At 41.0% G+C, this 22,134-nt stretch overlaps 1 long non-coding RNA gene across 2 annotated transcripts; it reads left to right on the forward strand.

Annotated features, from left to right (window-relative positions):
• Positions 1-83: 83 nt before the first annotated feature.
• On the forward strand, positions 84-20,680 carry LOC309871909. 2 transcript variants are annotated; one of them, XR_014315564.1, is made up of 5 exons: positions 84-622; positions 2,518-2,571; positions 14,372-14,495; positions 14,796-14,945; positions 17,136-20,680. It is a non-coding gene; the product is annotated as an uncharacterized lncRNA (long non-coding RNA). The 2 variants fall into 2 exon arrangements; XR_014315565.1 differs by lacking the exon at positions 17,136-20,680 and having other exon boundaries at positions 91-622; positions 14,796-15,056.
• Positions 20,681-22,134: the final 1,454 nt, after the last annotated feature.

Consider the following 22,134-nt stretch of genomic DNA (forward strand, 5'->3'; position numbering starts at 1 on the left):
CAAAGGCAGGAAAAACATCGGGGACTTCTCAACCCATGGAGCCTTTTACAGGCTTTATTATGTAACGGCTGCTTTCGTTTTGTGAGCACCAAAGGAAGTTGAGGAAATCTCTTTCTTGAGCGCTTAACTGCCAGAGAAAGGTGAGACATGGTTTCACGTGGGCAGTGACCCTCACTTCAGACTCTCGTCGGAATGTGGAGTGTGCGGTAAATCAAAGCCGCCTTAAGGAATCTGGGCCTTAAAGTATCTGTTCCGTGATTTGAGCAGGATTGCAACATGAGTTACTGTATTTCGCCCCCATGAAAATCAATTCTTTAGAATTCTCTCACAGGGCCTGGTCTAGCGACAGAGGAGTGTGACAAGTAACGAGGCCCCATGAAGTCTTTCCCATAAGGATGCTCCTCTCCGCCAGAGCTTTGGCAGGCCAAAGGAGGAGCCATGAGGTCCTTGATTGAGAGACCCTCACGTGCCTGGCTGTGGGTCTGTCACCCTGACTTCATTTCGAGGACCTGAGGCTGCAGGAAGCAACCCAGCCATCGTGTTTCTCCAGCACAGTGCCTTTGGTGATACAACCCTGACCTGGTTTCTCCAAGGCCACTCAAGGCCTGAGGACCATCAGACCGTGAGTCAGAATCAGGGCAACCTTTCCTCCTAAGTTCCTTCTGATTTATTTTATACCTCAGCCCCTTCAGTCTCTTTCTTGGGGTCCCCAGGCCTTTACGTGGCAGCTCTTGTCTCTCTCTTCCTTGGGGCCCCCAGGTCCTCATGGCGGTTTTCACTTTCTGACACGATTCCACAGTATCGCCCACACCAGTGCCTCCAGTCCCCACCCTGGAGCTCCTCTTGTCTGCTTTTCCTGAAGTCGGTCTGCTGTCATTACTCCTGCTTTTTCTGGGACACTTCAAGTTGTGGAGAGAGGTTTTATTTGTGTATGTGTGTGTGTGTGTGTGTGTGTGTGTGTTTTTCATTTTTTTCCCCCTGTGATTATAGCTCTTTCTTCCAATTTTGACTAGTCTGGCGTCTCTCTGATTATAGCTCATTAGGACTCCTGAAGCTAGAAGGCACTTTTTGGTTTTTTTTTTTCAGGCTGCCTTGTTTTTATTTTTTTAAATAGCATGCATTATAACTTATTTTTGCAGGGCAGTATAAAGATGAATGCAGTAATAGTCATGAGCCCCACAGTCCAGACTACTCCCAACAGCATTAAAAATAATAAACACAGAAGTCGTGAATGTATGGGAAGAAAATAAAAACAATTTTTAAAAAGTGTAAAAGGAAGAATATAAACGTCTCATTCTGCCTGAGTCCCTCCCCCAAATATAACCACTATTACTATTTTTTGTTTATTCTTTTTTTTTTAAGATTTTATTTATTTATTTGACAGACAGAGATCACAGGCAGGCAGAGAGGCAGGCAGAGAGAGAGGAGGAAGAAGGCTCCCCACTGAGCAGAGAGCCTGACGCGGAGCTTGATCCCAGGACCCAGGGACCACGACCCGAGCCAAAGGCAGAGGCTTTAACCCACTGAGCCACCCAGGCGCCCCAATTTTTTGTTTATTCTTGGTACTACGCATTGATTTATGTCCTTTAACAAAATTTTATGTAAAAGCAGTCTTACTATACTTATTCTGCATTTTGCTTTTTTCACCCAAAAAGCTACCTTAGAGATCTTTCCACATGTGCACTGCAGATTTACTCCCTTCTTTTAATGTCTGCAGAGTCTTTGCAAGAAGAGAATGTGAATTCCAAATAAGCAGCCCTCAACGTAATTCCTGCCCCCTTTCTGTCCCTTTACTCCTTCTACTCCCTGAGGACTAACAAGCTTGGAAGTACAACTTAGACATGCTGGGTTCAGCTCTGCCCTTTCTGCTTAGCACCAAGCTGCCTGTAGGGAGTGTGCCTTCTGCTGCCGCAGAAGTAGGCAGAACTGGGTGAACAGATGCTTGGTTGGGGTTTCAGTGGTGTGAAATGTGTCTCTCATTTAGGTACCACATCCAACTTTGTCTCTTATCGGCATTACTAGGCCTTCATCTGCCAGTCCTTAGTTTTATTTCTCAATTTATTCAGAGCTAGAGCAGGGAAGAGGGCTGCCATTTATTGGGCCAAACTAGGATCCCCAAATATTGTTCCTTATATAGATATATCAAAATGTATTTGATCAGTTTTCTAATGACGAATGTTTAGGTCATACCAGTTGATGGCTTAAACAGACATCGGTGACATCTTTATGCATATACCTGGGTGTACTTTTTGCAAGCACATCGATGGGCAAATTCCTTATACTACAAGTGCTAGGTCAATGGCATGTGCCTTTGTGTCCCAAATAAAGATGGGAGAAAAGGCCTCCCTGGAAAGGAGGTACCAAGATAATAAACTAATAATCATAATGTAATAATTAACACGGAGTTGTTTCTTGTTGTGTGCCAGATTCTGTGCTAAGCACTTTGTATATGCTAATGTTTTTGATCTTTGTAACGACCTTTATGACATAGTGACAATTATTCATTTCATTTTACAGTTGAAGATCCGGAGATCAAAACTGTTCAATAATTCGCCCAAAGTCACAAAACTTGTAAGCAGTGGAGATGGTGTCCATGTCCTTGTTTGGGTGATTGCAGAGCCTGTACCTCTGACCATCTGACTAAAGGTGTTCCCCATGGCATAGAGTGGGTGGTAGCCTGGGCAAGCCCTTGCACATGGGTGAGGACCATTGGTTCAGGGCTCAGCTCACACATGTATACATATATGGTAGAGTGACCGAGAGTACAGAATCTGCAGCCAGACTCTGTGGGTTCAAATCCCAGCTTGGCCTCTTACCAGCTGTGTGATAAGTACCTAGCTTTCCTCATCTGGAAAATGGAGATTTTTTTTTTTTGGAGATTTTTAAGAGAATTAAGTTATTCAATATCTGCCAAGCACTGAGAACACAGCCTGGTACAGAGAAAGGCCTTCATAATTGTTTGAGGGTATTTTTGTTTCTGTTTTTAAAATTTTTATTTATTATTCAAATTTAAATTTAATTAATTCACATATAAGGTATTATTGGTTTCAGAGGTAGAGGTCAGTGATTCATCAGTCTTTTTTTTTTTTTTTGAGATTTATTTATTTATTTATTTGACAGAGAAATCACAAGTAGGCAGAGAGAGGGGGAAGCAGGCTTGATCCCAGGACCCTAAGACCAGGGCCTGAGCCGAAGGCAGAGGCTTAACCCACTAAGCCACCCAGGCACCCCAATTCATATAATTGAATATATATATATATATATATATATATATATATGTAATATAGGTCATATCTACATTCAATAGGGGAAGCAGGCTCACTGCTGAGCAGAGAGCCCGCTGCGGGGCTCAATCCCAGGCCCCTGAGATCATGACCGAAGGCAGAGGCTTAACCCACTGAGCTACCCAGGCGCCCCTAATATTCCATTGTATATATATATCACATCTTCCTTATCCATTCATCTGTTGATGGACATTTGGGCTCTTTCCATAGTTTGGGTATTATGGACATTGCTGCTATAAACATTGGGGTACATATTGTTAAGTAAAATAAGTTCATTTATTTTTTCACTTATTTTACAATTAGTTTTTACTTCCAAAAGCAGTATATGAATTCACATTTGTGTTACACTAAATAAGTCAAATAAAATACAAGTAAATATATAGTAAAAAGTGAAAGTCCCCCTTCTCATTAATCATCTGCCTCCACCTGACCCCTTTCAGTCCTACTTCTCTCTTTAGGGGTTCATGGTTAGTGTCTATGCTTCCAGACTTTGTTTTATTTTGTTTTTTATAAGTATTTATCTTTATATGTATATAGTTTTATTTGTGTACCTATGCTATTGGAAGAGTAATTTACCATAGTGATTGATAAATGGACACTGGAACAAGACCATCTGAATTCAAATCCCAGCTCATTTACCTACCAGCGGGGTGACCTTAGACAAATTACATAACCTCTCTGGGACTCAGTTATATCATAATCTCCACAATGGGGAAAAAGCCAGTACCTTCCTTATATGGAGATGAGATGAATTAATATATACAAAGATTTTTGGAAAAGATTTACTATCTATTTTAGAGAGAGTGTGTGTGCACAGGGGGAGGGGCAAAGGGAGAGGGAGGGAGAGTCTGAGATAGACATTGTGCTGAGCACAGAGCCCAGTAGGGGGGCTCTATCTCATGACCCTGAGATCACAACCTGGGCCAAATCTAAGAGTCATACACTTCACTGACTGAACCGCCCAGACGCCCTATATATACAAAGCTTTTAAAACAATGCCTGATGCATAGAAAATCCTCAAGAAGTGCTAGATCCCTTAATTATTCCTACGTATGGTGTATGGGGACTTCTCTCTCCCCTGACAATACGTCTTAGGGATTATTCCACAGCAGGATACACAGATATACCTCATTTTAAAATTGGTTAGTACGATGTCTCCTGGTACAACCACAATGTTTAGATCTGTTCTAACTTGGGTTGTTTCTAGCATGCAGCCTTTTCTCATCTGAAAATACAGAGTTCTGGAGCCAATCAACACTAGCTTCGCCAGCCATCAGTTTATTTTACTTCTTCTACTTAAGAAATATGTACAGTGCTTACTAACTAACTGTTACACAATGCCTTCATCACCTTCAAAATGTTAACTCATTTAACACTCATTGTGACGCTTCTGAAGTAGGGTTACTTAATCCCCATACTACAGATTGGGAAATTGAGGCACAGAGAGGTTAAGTACTTTACCCAAGACTGCAGGGCTAGGAAAAGAAGGGCTAGGATTCCAAGTCACACAGTCTGGCTCCCAAGTTCATACTCTTGACCTCTCTGTCCACATTCTGCACCTCTCTTCTTGGTTCTAAAATCCGCAGCATCACTCCAGGAAGACCCTGAGCCTCATCTTGTCACATTTTCATCCATATCGTGAATGGGAATCCAGCCTCTTTGGAATATACTTAAGAACGTACAAGTACTCTGAAAGAGCAACCTGATTGCTACATCAGTGAGACTCCTTAAACTACTAAGAGCCAGCCTTACTAAGAACTGTTTGGACTATAGGCAGCCAGCCATTGAGAAACCCTTCAAGTGATGATACCAGCACCCGCCTTCAGAGGCCCCACATCTGGGCTCTTGACTCCCCCTCTCTGTGCCATGCTGGCCCGCTGAGCAAACTCACAATGCAGGTCAGCAGACAGCCTTAAAATAAACAAATATGTTTGTGTTGTGTCCAGTTATGGAACGGTGTGTATCCAATTGGGGAGTGCAAAACTCATGCAAATAATCTTTTCTTTTTTCAATTCCTGCTGCACACGAGTCTTTCACAACTGACTTGACCAACTCAAATTCCTAAAATGCTGAGGTTCAGAAAGTCCAATCAAAAGTTTGCTAGTAAAAAATGAAACCCTGCCTTCTCTGTCCTCCATCTCTACCCCATGCCTACCCTCAAGCTACTTTAGCTTTTAGACATGTGGCTACTCAATGCCTTTTTCCTTAAAGATATGGGTCAGATATTTCTTTTGGAGTATGTCCAGACAATCTGGAAAACCCATGCTTGATATTAGCTACAGGAAGAATATTAAAAAAAAAAAAAACACACACAGACAAGGAACAAGAAATAAAATTAGGGCAGACAATGGGCCTGCCCTTTTTAGAAAATCAAGATTTTCCAAATGGTTTTTTTTTTTTTTAATTTTGACTTTGTTAAGGAAAAAACAGGTAGATGTACACTCAAAATTTAATATTCTAAAAAGAACTTATATTTATTTATTTATTAAAGATTTTATTAATTTATTTGACAGAGAGACAGGGATCACAAGTAGGCAGAGAGGCCAGCAGACGGAGAGGAAGGGAAGCAGGCTCTTTGCTGAGCAGAGAGCCTGATGTGGGGCTCCATCCCAGGACCCTGGGATCATGACCTGAGCCAAAGGCAGAGGCTTTAACCCACTGAGCCACCCAGGTGCCCCCAAAGAACTTATTTTAATGATAACAGTTTAAGTTTTCATTTCAAAAGTTATTTATTGCTCATTCTAACATACTAAAGCCTACATTTACCTTTTATAAATAAACTTCTTTCTCTGGGTCTGTCCTTATAGAAAGAAGGTACTTCAGGCCAGTTTTCTACCCATCCCAGTGCTTAAGTTTGGCTCTAGGAGCTTTCTGTTCTGTTCCAGCTGTGACATGTTGAAAGTAGACCTGACAATTGCAGAAGCTTGCTATACTCTTTGCGCCTTGGCTGTGGCTGTAGCCCACACTGTTTTAGGAAGTAGGGTAGAAGATAGAATGAGAATGGTGGGGGGGAGCTCTAATGGGAATAGGAAACAGTGTCTTCTCAGGGACTCTTTTCTACTCCTTTACTCTTCACACCATACAAGGGAACAGAATGTCTCTATCACCCATCCCTAATTCAGTTCCTTTCACAGGGAGGTACTTGAACCTCAAGATCGGACGGACCATGGCTTCATCTTACCCTTAATTACAATGCAAAAAGCTGGAGATTGAATGCAAGAAACTGTATCCTGGCAGAACTGCTAAGACCAAAGACAGAAATGTATTGAAAAAGAAGTGACCCATTTTCATTAATTATTAAAAATATCAAACCACATCCAAAGAGATCAATCGCCATGCCCTTCTATACCAGTATCATCTAGTGGAAACTGCTCTAACCCCTAGTCCCTACCAAAGAAAAAGTTAGGTCCAACAGTCTTGTTTTATACTATGTGATCCAGCTTTCTGTTCTCACTGGTGATTGGATAAGAGGTGGGCAACTGATTCAAGGAGCATCGATCCACAGATTGGCTAGATTCCCTTGACCCATAGCCAGGTATGAAAAGAGATGCTGGGCAAATCAGAGTCCCTTTTTCCTAGAGGAGGCATATAAACAAAGAGAGACATTAGTAGTTAGTAGCAGGGCAGGGCAGAAAGGAGTTTGGCTGTCCTATATTTCTAATGATGAAAGGCTGTGAACACTTAGGGATTTCTGTGGGTGAGGTCTGTGCTGCCCACCCCACCAAACTGAGAACTAGCTTCTACCACTGGTTTCCCCGAAGCCAGCCCATTCTGGTTCCTGATTTTAGGTTACTGAAAACTTGCATTATCTTATCATGTATTTTTCTTAACATGCTTGAGCTAACTGGAATGAGTGCCTGATACTTGTAGCCAAAAAAAAGCCAAACTAAAAAACTATAAAAAAGGCGGGCAAACAGAGCCAAAATAAAGGGGATGAAAGAATCAGGAAGGCCTAAACCAGAAGCAACAGGAGTAGGTGACTTTGTTAAGGCTCTTGAGGTTATAAATAATATTATTGAAACTAACTCAAGTTGATGAAAGAAGAGGGGGGAAATAGGAATTCCTGTATTTGTGTGAAGGATACTGAAGGGCAGCTAAAATTTCTAAAAACTAGTGTCATTCCTCAAAATGTTAATCCATAAGACTGTTGCCATATGAGCCAGTAGTTCCACGTCTATGAAAAGGAATGTGTGCACAAAAATGTGTACACCAGTTTTCCCAGCAGCATTATTCAGAATAGGCAATGAGTGGAAACAACTCAAATGCCCACCCACTGATGAATCCATACAATAGAATATTATTTAGTCATAAAAAGAAATGGAACTTGACACATGCTACAACATGGATGAGCCTTGAATAAGTGAAAAGAGCTTGACACAAAAGGCCATATCCCGTATGATTCCATTTATGTTCAATGGTTAGAATAGGCAAATCCATAGAGACAGAAAGTAACGTAGTAGTTGCTAGGCACTGTGTGGAGTGGGAAATGGAGTGACTGATAATAGGCCTGGAGTTTCTTTTCTTTTCTTCTTTTCTTTTTTTTTAAAGATTTTATTTTTAAGTGATCTCTATGCCCAACATGGGACTTGAGCCCATGACCCTAAGATTAAAAGTCGACTGCTTCACCAACTGAGCCAGCCAGGTGGCCCTGGAGTTTCTTTCTTTTCTTTTTCTTTTTTTTTTTTTTTTTAAAGATTTTATTTATTTATTTGAGAGAGAGACAGTGAGAGAGAGCATGACTGAGGAGAAGGTCAGAGGGAGAAGCAGACTCCCCATAGAGCTGGGAGCCCGATGCGGGACTCATTGCCTATTCTGAATAATGCTGCTGGGAACACTGGTGTACACATTTTTGTGCACACATTCCTTTTCATAGACGTGGAACTACTGGCTCATATGGCAACAGTCTTATGGATTAACATTTTGAGGAATGACACTAGTTTTTAGAAAATTAGCTGCCCTTCAGTATCCTTCACACAGGACTCCAGGATCATGACCTGAGCCAAAGGCAGTTGTCCTACCAACTGAGCCACCCAGGTGTCCTGGCCCTGGAGTTTCTTTTGCAGGGATAAAAATGCTATGGAATTAGATAGTGATGATGGTTGCACTACTCTGACTATACTAAAAAAACCACTCAATTGCATAGTTTAAAAGGCTTAATTTTATGGGATGTGAATTAAAGCTCAATAAAACTGTTATTACAAAAATTACGTATGTACCAAATAGAACAAAGCAAAACAAAAAAAGGAGCGTCACAAAGTAGAAAGCCAGAAACCATACAATTCTCTCTCTCTCTCCCTTTCACTGTCATCTCTGCTTCCATATGAACACCTGCTTCATTCTGGTCTCTCTACAAATTGGTTTTCTTAGCTTTTTCATGGAGATAGCGGACAGACTATGAACTCTATAGTTCAAAACTTGTGTGTTGTGACAGAGACTAACTAGATGATCACATATCCATTTTCTCTTCTTTCTAAGCATAAGACTGGACTACATTTCCCAGTATTCTTTGCAGTTAGCTGAGGTCATGTGATGAGTTACAGCCTTTAGAATGTGGGCAGAAGGAATGCATGTGATTTTCAGGCCCTACCAACAGAAAAACCTACTCTGCACCCCTTGATCCTCTCCCTCTTCCTTTGACTACAACCTTAGAGAATAGTTGAACCACTAGATGAAAGGAGCCTCTGTACTTGATAAAATTGCGGAGCATAGCATTTCCCCATCTCCAACAACCCACTGTGATATTATGGAGAAATAAACTAAAGCTACTGAAATCTGGGCATGGGTTGCTGTAGTAGTTAACTTCTTCTGAGTCTATATGTCCTCTGGATAAGAGACTATCCCAGATTGACTGCCTCTCAACTTCAATTTGAAATCTCTGAGTAAGAAAATTGTATTGGCTTGATGTGAGTCAGGTGATCTCCTAGTTCAATCAACTGAAGCTAGAGCATGAGGTCACAGCACATAAATATAGTCCCCAGGGGGCCTATTCGTGGAAGTGAGCAGCCCTTCTTAGAGAAAAGATGCCTATTGTCATAGTTAAGTAGGAGGGGTTGGTATGACCCATGGAGACGAAGATGCAATGCCTAGAGTGGCCTTTTCGTTTCCCTCCCCAACACATTCAGAGATAGAGACATGGAGATAAATACAGATACAGATCTAGATAATATAGATATATTCTGGTTCCTAATTTTGAAAGTAAAGTTCCTTTTGGACAATTTGAAAAAATAAAATCAAGTCACCATTTTCTTTTCTCCTATCCTTTCTAGGTTTCTCTTCCTCCCATCCTGTGAAGCAATACAATATAGTAGCAGAAGGTGGCTAACTCTCTAGATTGAGACTACCTAGGTATAGCCCCGCTTCACCACTTTCTGGTTCTGTGTCTTTGAGCAAATTATTTAACAGCTCTCTCTCTTAATTTCTCCACCTACGTGGTGATATCAATATATCAATGATATGGGATATCATTGATAGCACTTGATGTAAAAAAGTCTCAGGAAGATCAATGAGTTCATATCTGCTTAGTGCTTAGTGTAGTACCTGGTACATAGCGAGAACTTGTTTATTGTTTGTAGTGTGCATTTGAAACTGCATTCCAAATTTAAAAAAAATGTTTCTTGAACTTTCTAAGGTTGGAAGGTGGACTTCAACTTTTTTTTTTTTTTTTTAAGATTTTATTTATTTACTTGACAGAGAGAGATCACAAGTAGGCAGAGAGGCAGGCAGAGAGAGACGGGGGAAGCAGGCTCGCCGCTGAGCAGAGAGCCCTATGTGGGGCTCGATTCCAGGACCCTGGGATCATGACCTGCATTGAAGGCAGAAGCTTTAATCCACTGAGCCACCCAGGTGCCCCTGGACTTTATTTTTAAGTAACAACTGTTTCTATGTTCTTGAGGCCCCAAAGGAGTGGCAATAGTTGTTCTTGGAGACACCCTGAGCCAATGGAGTAATCCAAATGCAGATATTTTAGGTGAGATGCTGAGGTTTCTGTTGAATAACACAAAAAGCCATGGGGCGCCTGGGTAGGGCAGTCAGTTAAGCGTCTAACTTTGTCTCAGGTCATGATCTCAAGGTCCTAGGATTGAGCCTTGAATTGGGCTCCCTGCTCAGCAAGGAGTCTGTTTCTCCCTCTGCAGCTCTCCACCCCTAGCTCATGTGCTCTCTCTCCCTCTCAAATGATAAAATCTTTAACACACACACACACACACACACACACACAGCCATTTCTTACTGGGGGCAGGTATACCTCTGTCTGGATTGTTGCAATGTTTCGTGTCCTCTTTTGAAAGTCAGAAATAAGAAGTTGGAGGGGTGCCCAGGTGGCTCAGTCAATTAAGCATCCAACTTTTGATTTCAGCTCAGGTCATGATGTTGGGCTTGTGGAATCAAGCCCCCATCAGGCTCCGTGCTGGACATGCAGTCTGCTTAAGTTTCTCTCTCTCTCTCCCTTCTTCTCTCCCCAGCTTGTGTAATCTCTTAAAAATCAAAAACCTGAAATCTCAAAACTACTATTCTTTTTTCACTAAAATCAAATACAATATTGAAGTGTTCTATGATGTTTTAAAATAAATGACTATGAGAATCTGCTATCAAGAATGTATTTTAGAGTTGCTTCATTGGTTCAGTCAGTAGGGCCTGCAGCTCTTGACCTTGGGGTTGTGACTTTGAGCCCTATGTTGGGTGTAGATAATGCTTTTAAAAAAATGTATTTTATTTGGTAACAAAAATGCCAGACAAATTACCAAAGGAACAGAGTATACTCAGTTTTGAAGAAATCCAATAAAGTTTGTCAAAATCAGTCTCTGCATTCAGTGTGGAGTCTGGTTGTCCCTCTCCCTACCCGCCTCCCCTCAAATAAATAAGTAAATAAAATTTTTTTAAAAAATAAAAATTAGGGGGGGCGCCTGGGTGGCTCAGTGGGTTAAGCCTCTGCCTTCAGCTCAGGTCATGATCCCTGGGTCCTGGGATCGAGCCCCGCATCGGGCTCTCTGCTCAGCAGGGAACCTGCTTCCTCCTCTCTCTCTCTGCCTGCCTCTCTGCCTACTTGTGACCTCTGTCTGTCAAATAAATAAAATCTTTAAAAAATAATAATAAATTTTATTAAAAGAAATAAGAAATTGGCTCAGTCAGTTAAATGTCTGCCTTCAGCTTATTTCATGATCCCAGGGTCCTGGTATCAAGCCCTGAGTTGGGCTCCAGGCTCAGCAGGGAGTCTGCTTCTCCATGTCCTCCCTATTTGTGCTCTCTGTCTTTGTCTGTCTGTCTGTGTCTGTCAAATAAATAAATAAAATGTTTCAAAAAAGAAAAAAGAAGTGGGGGCCCCAAGACTTGGGTCAAGTGTACCAGGGGAGAGCCCCAACCAGGAGGGTGGGGAAGCTCCAGGCATGGCAAGCTGAGAGCTAAGGGGAGGGACTGCCCAGAGGGAACCCCAGGAAAGGGTTCTACAAGGGAACTTTAGAGGCAGTGATATCCGATATCTACTTTTAAGTTTTCTTTCTTTGCACTGTAATTCCCTTATGTAATCCTCAAGACTTCACAGAGTTTGTTGAAATTGCAGCCTTATGTCAGATGTATCTTGGGTAATAGGAAGAAGGTTTTCACATTTCACAGTAAGGTAGATTGTCGAGTGACAGCCTGCTGGAAAAGCCATTATGAGAAGTCCAGGAGTGATTGGGGGAGAGTCCTAGAGCACGTGACCAGTGGAAACCAGCAGAGATGGAATATATAAAACTTTCTGGAGATTCTCAGAAACACGTGGAGAGAGGACTGGACTTTCTGCAGTCCTACATAATGAAGAGTAAATCAGGATACATGAAGAGAAGCCAATCTAATAAGGTTGGAAAAAATAGAAAAAAATATTTATATATAACAAATGTGTATTGTGTGTATGCATGTATGTGTACTATCTATCTATATAGTATACTATATATCTATATATCTACACTGGGTTTGTAATACATACTTTTTCACTTTTTATCATGAGGTTTTCTTAGTATCCTTAAATATTATTCAAGTAAATAATAAGTATATAATGAATAATGGCCTCTTAGTACCTTTCCATGCTTTATTTAACTAATTCCAATTACTGGATTTTTTTTTTTAGTTTTTCACTTTTGTAAATAGCACTTCAGTGAACATTCTTATGTAGTCTTTTTGCATATTAAAAAAATTAATTCTGTGGCACCTGAGTGCTCAGTTGGTTAAGTGTCTGACTGTTGATCTCAGCTCATGTCTTGACCTCAGGGTTGTGAGTTCAAGTTCCGCATTGGGCTCCATGCTGGGAGTTGAGCCTACTTAAAAAATATACAAATATTTCTTACAATAAGTTCTCAGAACTGTATTTTCTGTGGTAAATGGTATGAATGATTTTAGGCTTTTGATAGAGACTGACAAATTGCCCACTGGAAACATCATACCCAGAAGGACTCCATAACCATCATGCCCCCATACCCTCAGAATTATAGGAGTGTCCATTTCACTATATCCTCCTGGGCTAACTTGCACATTCAGGGGATTTGCTGTGCTCATTTAAAGATGCTGAACATGACAGACAAAGACACAAGAAGGCATTCCCTTGTTACCAAGGCATTTCACCAAGAAAATATGTCTCAATTTCCATGTCAGAAGATTTGCCTTTCTTTACCTTCACAATAGTCTTTCTTTCGCAGGGTTGGCTGTGAGGAAACATCAATATTCCTTACAGAGAGAACTCACCGGATTCCTTAAAGGGAGCTTATTCTTCATTCTCCCCTTTCTACTTTGAAGACAATGTGAAATAATCCATCTTCTGGTGACATGATTGAGGGAAAATGCTGTGTCCAGTTCTCTCAAGTCCACCCCTGTAGGTATTCTGGCTCTAGGTAAATGCCTACTAGGTCTCACCTAATATACTTAGAGTGACCAAGACTTTAGATATCATTATGGGGAACACTGGTTGGAAAATGGGACTGGGGCATGGAGATCACTTAAGGACCAGACTGATTTAGATAAATTGATTTAGATAAATGTTGTCCATGAGAACATGAAGAGTTTCAGGGAGGATCTGATGTCATAGCTTTGAGAGAAGCATCACAAGTGATGTACTCCCACCAACTCTCCTGGCTCTCCCTTCAGTGCACCCCTCAATCCAAGGATAACCATGTGCAGCTCAGAGTTCCCGGCACCCCAGGTGGACAGGAATGGGTAGGGCACCGTCTACGAGGGAACATCTACCCTGTTGGAGACCCTGATCCCAAATAGCGAAGTGTGGGTCAAAGAAGACATCTAAGCAAAAGCTGTTCAATTTCTCTGACTTCATGAATTCATGGACAGTAGCTCTCAGAAGCACACTAGAACTCTGTTCTGCCCTTTAAACACTTGACACCACAACTCCTCCAGTGAGCAGATAGGAAAACTAAGCAAGAAGTTTAGTTGTATCTCCTGAATTGTAATTAAATCATAAATGAACCTGGGCTAGTACTCAGAATGCTGTACATTGCCTTTTTTTAAGATTTTATTTATTTATTTGACAGAGAGGGAAATCACAAGTAGGCAGAGAGGCAGGCAAAGAGAGAAGGGGAAGCAGGCTCGCCGCTGAGCAGAGAGCCCGAGGAAGGGCTCGATCCCAGGACCCTGGGATCATGACCTGAGCTGAAGGCAGAGGCACCTCCACTACCCTTTTTTTTTTTTTTTTTTAATTATCTATTTGACAGAGAGATCACAAGCAGGCAGAGAGGCAGAGAGAGGAGGAAGAAGGCTCCCGGCTGAGCAGAGAGCCCGATGCAGGGCTCAATCCCAGGACCCTGAGATCATGACCTGAGCTGAAAGCAGAAGCTTAACCCACTGAGCCACCCAGGCGCCCCTGCCTTTTGTTTTTAACAGCACTGTTGCTCACTACCAGAGTAATGCATGTGCATTGTAGCAATAGAAAAAAGTACAAAGAATAAAATAAAAAAATCACCCAGAATCCCAGAATTCAGACATTATCACAGTTAACATTCTTGTGGATATTTTTTCACTCTTTTGCCCATAGATGTGTATATATACCGGTCATCTCTTTTATAATCCTAAAGTCATACAGGATTATTTTGTAATCTCCTCTTTTCTTGTAGCAGGTTGTTTCTTATTTTGCACCACTAAAAAATAAAATTGTGAGGAGACTTCTTGGTAGATACCTCGATACCTGTGATGATTTGCTTTGGGCTCCTTCCTAGAAGTGAAGATGCTGAGTTCAAGGTAAATCACATTTTAGGGTTTTTGGTAAATACTACTAACGTGCTCTCCAGAAATGTTAACCATCTTACACATCTATTAGTGGTATATAAGACTACCTGTTTTCCTGCCTCTTCATCTATGCTGAATAGTATTTTTTTTTTTAATTTCCCAATTTAGTTTCTGGCAAATGGTATCTCTTTATTTTAATTTGCACATGTCAAATATTCTTGCCCTTATACAGAATTATTGGTGATTTGTATTTCTCCCTCCGTGAAATGCCTGCTCCTGTCCTTAGTTTTGCCTCTGTTGCTTGACCTGCAGTTGGGCCAAATTGGTGAGCCTGGTTTTGTGCCAACCCCTGGACGACTGAGACTGGCAACTGCTCCACACTGACAAGAAGATGGCTTCCCCACACCGTTGGCCCTGGGAAGCTCTCTGGGGGTGCTTCCACAGGAATGGCTTCTTGCTTTGGTGTGAGAGTAACCCACCTTATGCCATAGACTGTGTGTACCTGGGTCACATCTAGCTACACAGGCTGGTGCAAAAATGCTGCCATTTTGAAATGAAAGTTTTAGGTCTGAAGGACTCTCCTATTCATTCATAGACTACCATAGACTCTCATTTTCATTCGTAGACTATCAGATTCACAGATCCTCCCAAAACTTCAGTCTTCCCAGTTTACATGGAGGGGATATGACTATGGAGGCCTAATCTAGAAATGAACATTCAATTATGAGCAGGCTCCAGGGGCACCTGGGTGGCTCAGTCAGTTAAGCGGGTGCCTTTGGCTCAGGTCATGATCTCAGGGATCCTGGGATCGAGCCCTACATTGGGCTCTCTGCTCAGTGGGGAGCCTGCTTCCTCCTCTCTCTCTGCCTGCCTCTTTGCCTACTTGTGATCTCTGTCTGTCAAATAAATAAATAAATAAAATCTTAAAAAAAAAAAATAAAAAGAACTGGCTCCAGGGACCCAAGAATGAAGAACCCCTGTGCTGGGAAGACATTAATGATGACCATCACTGGCCTACGCAACTGAAAATGCTCCTCTATTACAGACAATTCATACCTTGGTGAAGCACACAGTGGGGGCAAAGCCACCTTTAGACTAGGAGGAGGATGAGGAAAGATCCGAAAAGCTTCCTGGCCACCTGCATGGGGGCCCACATGCATGTGTACTCATGCATTCTGTGTGCATGCACATGCACATGAAATTATCAAGAAAAGAAATGAAAAGGAATGACATGATCAAAAACAAATAATCCACTTTATATTTCTCCCTTTCTCCAAAAATAATTTCCGACTGCCTAAAGGCAAATTAATACAGTAACACTCATACAGCTTACTCCTCTGATGGACCTACAATAGGCACTCAAAGGCTACCTCCCTAAAGCCTGCAGGCAAAAAGGAAACTGCTTCTTAAGTACATTGCAAAGCCTTTATGGGCTTTAATTGTGCCCATGAAGGACCATAAACTAGGGGTGGGAAACCTCCAGGCCTTTAATCTTCTTAATATAGCCCAAGCGTTTCATCGTGCTTAAATACCATTTAGACTTCTTACACTTCTGGTTACAATTTTTTATTTTTTTATTACTCTTTTATTTGTTAATATTTTATTTTTTGTACGTAATCTCTACACCCAACATAGGGCTTGAACTTACAACCCCTAGATCAAGAGTTGCATGATCACTGACTGAGCCAGCCAAGCATCCCTGCAATTTATTTTTTAAACTTCTATTTTTATTTATTTACTTATTTACTTACTTATTTATTGAGAATGAGTGAGAGGAGAACAGTGGGGGAGAGGCAAAGGGACAGGAGGAGAGGAGACTCTTAAGCAGGCTCTACTCCCAGTGCAGAGCCCGAAGGGGAATTCGATCCCACAACTCTGAGGTCATGATCTGAGCAGAAATCAGGAGGTGGGTGCTCAACTGACTGAACCACCCAGGTGCCCTTATTTTTTTTTTTTTAATACCTGTTCTTTACTCATAGACTTCTGACATCTGGAAAGAGAAAACTTTAAAATAAAATAAATCTTACATTTTATGTTTATTGTTATTTAGAGGCCATTTTACCTGTAGGTTTTTACAAGATTTCTTTATAATGTTTTGATACTATATTTGGTCATTTGGTTACTAGATTTAAATTTTGGTGTTTTCAGGGATCATAAGGTAGTGAGTGTCTAAAAATGTGCAATTGCTGTATCATCTGATCATATACCTGAAATTAAGTTTCTAGTTAATCAGGCTTAATTTTATCAGGTCATCGGCAACAGCTTGCTGAGAGTCTACTGTGGTATGAAAATAAATATGGATGAATAATATTGGACTTACCTCTGAGTAGGGCATACATTAGTCTAAGAAATATTATTTTCTGAGGATAGTAAGAAATGAACATGGGTGAGGAATTGTTATCTAAGGAATGGTCATTCTATTAGCTTACAGTACAAACAGCGAATAGTGGAGTAAGGGGGATAGTAGTGTGGGGTGGGGAGGAAGCATCTGGTAGGTAACTACCGGAAAGTCTAGGAAATCAAGTTCTCCAGCTAAAGGAGGAAGGAGGAGAGAAGACTTAGTAAGTACCCCCAACTCTAGAAATGTGCCCCATTACCATTCTTCAGCTCAAGTTAATCTTCTGCTTCTGCTCTTCTTTGTTCACTCAACAGATATTTATTGAGCACTTTCCATATGCTTTTTCTAGGAGCTGGAAATAACAACAGTGAAAAAGACAGACAAAATCCTGCCAAACTTCTTTAAATGATGACCTGTGTTTTCTTCTTCTGCATTCACAACACCCTTTTAGTCTTCACCCCCCGTTACGACCTGATATCCTCTCCCACCATCATGATAAAACAGTTCTCTAAAGACCAGTGGCCTTTTAATCACTGTATATAGTGCCCCTTTCTCAGTTCTCCTCTTCCTTGGACACTAGTATTTAATATCACCTGATTTTCATCATTTTCCAAAGTCTTGGCTCCTTTGCATTCTGTGATCCGGCACTAGGTTGTTTTTGTTTTTGATCCTTTTTTTTTTTTTTTTGATTTTTAAAAAATTTTTTATTCATGAGAGACAGAGAGAGAAGCAGGCTTCCTACGGAGGTGGGAGCTTGAACTCAGGACTCGATCCCAGCACCCTGGGATCAGGACCTGAGCCAAAGGAAGACACTTAACCAACTGAGCCACCCAGGTGCACCACTATGGCACTAGTTTGAATTTGCTTCCTACAACTGTTACTGCTTCTTCCCTGACTCATTCTCTTGCCTCCTGAGTAAATATTGGTGGTCCCTCAAGTCCTACACTCTGCTTATTTTTTTTCTCTCTCTCTCAAATCTTTTCCCTTGATGACTTCTCATGGCTTACATCTTTGACTCTATTTAGAAATACCCTAAATCTATCTTCCCGGCCCCAGCCCTCTCCTAAACTGTAGTCCCACATTTCAAACTGTGTGCTGGAGGCTTCCATCTAGGCATCTGAGCATGATGCTAGCATAATATGTTTAAAAGTGTTTGTGCCACTCAGTGTTCTCAACCGCTAACAACAGAAACCCACTCTGGCTAAGTCACACAGAAAATGAATTCACTGGGAGGATATCAGGTGGCTCACTGGGTTGACAGGGAAGCCAGAGGACCAAGCATGGAAAACGGGCAGGAACCCAGGCAGTCTAGGGCACAGAAGGCACAGCCAAATTCACCCCACAGGAGGAGTCTGTTGAGGACGCTGCCCTGGAGCTGGCTGTCCCCGCATCTTCCCCCCTCCCCCACTGTCAGCGCTGGACTTCAATTCTCAACCTAACTTCCAGTGTGGTACCTAACTGCTGGTTTTTGTGTTATCCCCCTCCCTCCAATTTAAAAAGCTGAGCTGGAGCTTCCAATTGGTCTAAGTCATGACAAAAATGACCTCTAATTCCCTTCAGCTTCCCACAGAAGGAAAGGAATTCTGATGCAGGCCAGTGAAATATGACAACTAATCACCATATTTTATTTTATGTAATCACCTCATTTCTTGAAGTTGCCCTTTGCATTTAATGCTGACATCATTGTCTCTATCACTAGGAACTGCACCTCAGAACTCTCCTTTACCCTTTCCTCTCCCTTAGCTTTTGAGGCAGTCATCCAGGTCTGTGAGGGTTTTGTTTACTGTTCATTCATGTGTTGTTTCCCTTCACACTCTTTTCTTCTTTGACCTTTCTGCAGAGACACCCCCCCACCCCCACCACCAGCTCTGCAATAGCTTCCTAATTGCATTCCCCACTTTCAGTGCCTCCTCTAGGTTATCCATCCACAAGTTAATTTTTCTGTGACAACATTTTGATCATATCGCTTGCTGCTAAAACTACATTGTTGATAGATGTCTCAGCCTGGCGTTCAAGGATCTCTAAACGAGAATCCCAAAGAGACTAAGAGGCAAACTGGTGCACTGAAAAGAACTTGACCCTCAGCTGCAGACAGACATGGGTTCAAACCCTGATTTCCCCACATTCTAATTGTATACTTCTGAGGCTCATTTTTTTGGTCTGAAAAGTGGGGGTAATAAAATATATCTCTGAGGGCATTTGTAAGTCAGCTCTTTGAAAGTCAGAACAGTGTTGCTATAATATGCATTTCCATTGCAACATCAACTTACAGATGCTTATAAAGGACAATATTCAATTACAAACCTGTCTGATTCAAAACCTTGAATAAGGTGGTCATTAATGTGGTTTTAACACAGGCAGGTTGGGATCAGCATTCTACATGTTTTGGGGGCTGGCAATCTAACCATCATTTAAAGCATTGTTCCTGATTTCAAACAACTGACTTACAAATGACCTTTTGAAAATATTTTATTTGCAAGTAGAGAGCTTCCTGTGTTATTAATTTTGAGAGTTGAATTTCCCTGATTGGCTGCTTTCCACCATAACATTGCTATTTTAAAGTATTTTCCAGCAGAATTTCAATTTTATGAGAGGCTGCTATGAATTCCTTGTGGGGAAAAAGTATATAGTTATGGTGGACAGATAAAAATTATTAGTTATCATGTCTAAGATTTGCCCAACGTCCAGTAAATGTGGTGAAGCTGTAGCACATAGAAAGACATTTTGAAGCTGGTTCCACAATCTCCAGCCCCACCTCATGGCATAAATCCTAGGTTGGCATTAGAAAAACTTAATTCCTCAGTCCATACTGGTTCTCTTCTTTGCGTATCATGAGTGGCACCAACAGAACTATCAACATTAGCTTGTGTCCACATTCATTCACCCCTCATGCATCTACCCAGCAACTCCCCCTAAGTGAGGCATGTTTGGTGATCCCCACAGGATAGATTCATTCACACAAGCTCTTGCCAAGAATTTACAAGACTGTTAATTGCTTGATTCTTTTCTGAGGTCAGTAAGTCTGGAAAGACTTAGGTGAAAGATAACAATCATGCCAAACTTGGGAGAACAATTATTTAATAAGCATGATATTTTAAACCAGTCTCTACAGATACAATTTGTGGGTGAGAGTGTGCAACTTTTTTTTTTTTTGGTTTTTATATCATTAATGGTTTTAAAAAATTAAAATAAATTTATGATATTAAAATAATATAAAAGCAAAATTCCCTGTACCTCTCTCTACCCTGTCTTCCCCCTCTCAGTTTTACTTCCTAGAGGCAATTACTTTTTTTTTTAAGATTTTATTTATTTATTTGACAGAGAGAAATCACAAGTAGATGGAGAGGCAGGCAGAGAGAGGGAGAGAGGGAAGCAGGCTCCCTGCTGAGCAGAGAGCCCGATGCGGGACTCGATCCCAGGACCCTGAGATCATGACCCGAGCCGAAGGCAGCGGCTTAACCCACCGAGCCACCCAGGCACCCCGGCAATTACTTTTGAACATTTTGGGGTATATCCTCCCATGCTTTGTTTTTTTCTCTTGCAATCACTTTAGTTAGACCTAGGCATTCTTTATGGTTAGAAGCTAGAACAAACCTACCATTTAGCATCTTACAGATTTTGGAGCTCTTTCATACACTGCTTATGTTAAACATGTAATTAAAAAAAAAAGAATCCCCCCCCAAAAAAAACCCTTTTCAGTTTTGTTCTCTCACACATAAGCTCATGTGGACGATCTAAAAAATTCCATTAATATAGGGTTTAGTCTTTAAAAAAACATTAAGGCAACAAAATAAAAGGAGTGGAAAGCCCAACATACCTAAGAAAATCTAAAAACAAACAAAACAAAGAACACTTCATTATTCTTGACTGACACTTTTTTCCTCCCGAAAGTTGTTTTATTGCAAACCCATAAATACAACACCAATATGAAATCACTTAAGTAACTGATCTTCTCTAACCACTAAAAGGATGTCTTTTTGCCTTGGCATCAAACAACTATGAAATAATGTTGCAAGAGTATGGCGGTAGGGCGGAAAATCTGGGCTGGGACTTTTGACAATTTAAGGAACCAAGTAGAATCTTCTTCTCCTTGGGAATGTGACTTTTGGTCAAGAACAGACAGGTAAAAACAGCACCACTTAAACACCTCAGTTTTAACATTTATTACTTTGTAAAAATCTTTTTTTTCTGTTCCTTTTCTCCACTTGACATCAGAAAAAGTTTTAAATGTCATGAAATTGATTTGGCTGTATATGGAGATACAGCATACAAAAGCAAAGGGAAATGAAAAACCCAGAGGACACAGAAAACCCTAAATAAACCCTCAAGTTTGGTCTCGGGGGTTTACAGATCACGAGAAACGTCATCCCAACCCCCACGCAATGTGACTCATTGAAGAGCTGATGGATGCATACCAATGATACAACATATTCTTGATGGACCCAGACAGAAAAAGTAGAGAAGCCAGAAACAGTTTATAGTTACCTTGAAGGGTCATCTAGCTAATGAGAGCAAAACAAAGAAATCAGTGTAAGAATTTTTTATTTTCCTTCAAAACTCAGGTCAAGGCTTTGACAATAGATGTTGTGTGTCTTTAAAACTATTCTGAAACTGGGACGCCTGGGTGGCTCAGTCAGTTTAGTGTCTGACTTTGGCTCAGGTCTTGATCTGGCCCAGTTCATAATCCCAGGATCCTGGGATCTAGTCCTGCATCAGGCTCCTTGTTCAGCAGGGAGCCGCCTGCTTCTCCCACTGCCTGCCATTCCCCCTGCTTGTGCTCTCTCTCTCTCTCTCTGACAAATAAATAAATAAAATCTTGGGGGGGTGGATAAAAAGCATTCTGAAACTTGTCCCACCATAAACCATTTCGACATTTAGGGGAAGGTAACGATGCACAGAGTCAAGATTCTACGTTTAAAGAGAATGTTTTGAGCTTGTATTATTTGATATAGCTATACTTAGCCTTTTGCAATAATTGAACTCTTGGAAAATGTGTGTATTTTACATTTACCTGAATTAAATTGCACTTAAGGGGCTCAAGGTGAGGTCTAGGGGGAGTTCTGTACTGAAGATAATCTAAAGATAAATCCTTGAAGAATCTAAATAACTACCTAGTAATTGGTAATTGTATAGTACATTTGGACTTTTATGTGTGTTTGATGGTAACGTACAGTTATGTTTTCATTTTGAGTGATTAATGTTAAATTTTCCATTTTATTATGGCATTATTAAACAGTTTGTCAGATCTAATTTGATAAATATAAAGCAGAAAAATTAATACTGGTTGTTTTAAAATAGGGGGATACTGGTTGT

This window comes from Mustela nivalis, assembly GCF_964662115.1.
Source record: "Mustela nivalis genome assembly, chromosome: 8".
Taxonomy (NCBI): Eukaryota; Metazoa; Chordata; class Mammalia; order Carnivora; family Mustelidae; genus Mustela; species Mustela nivalis.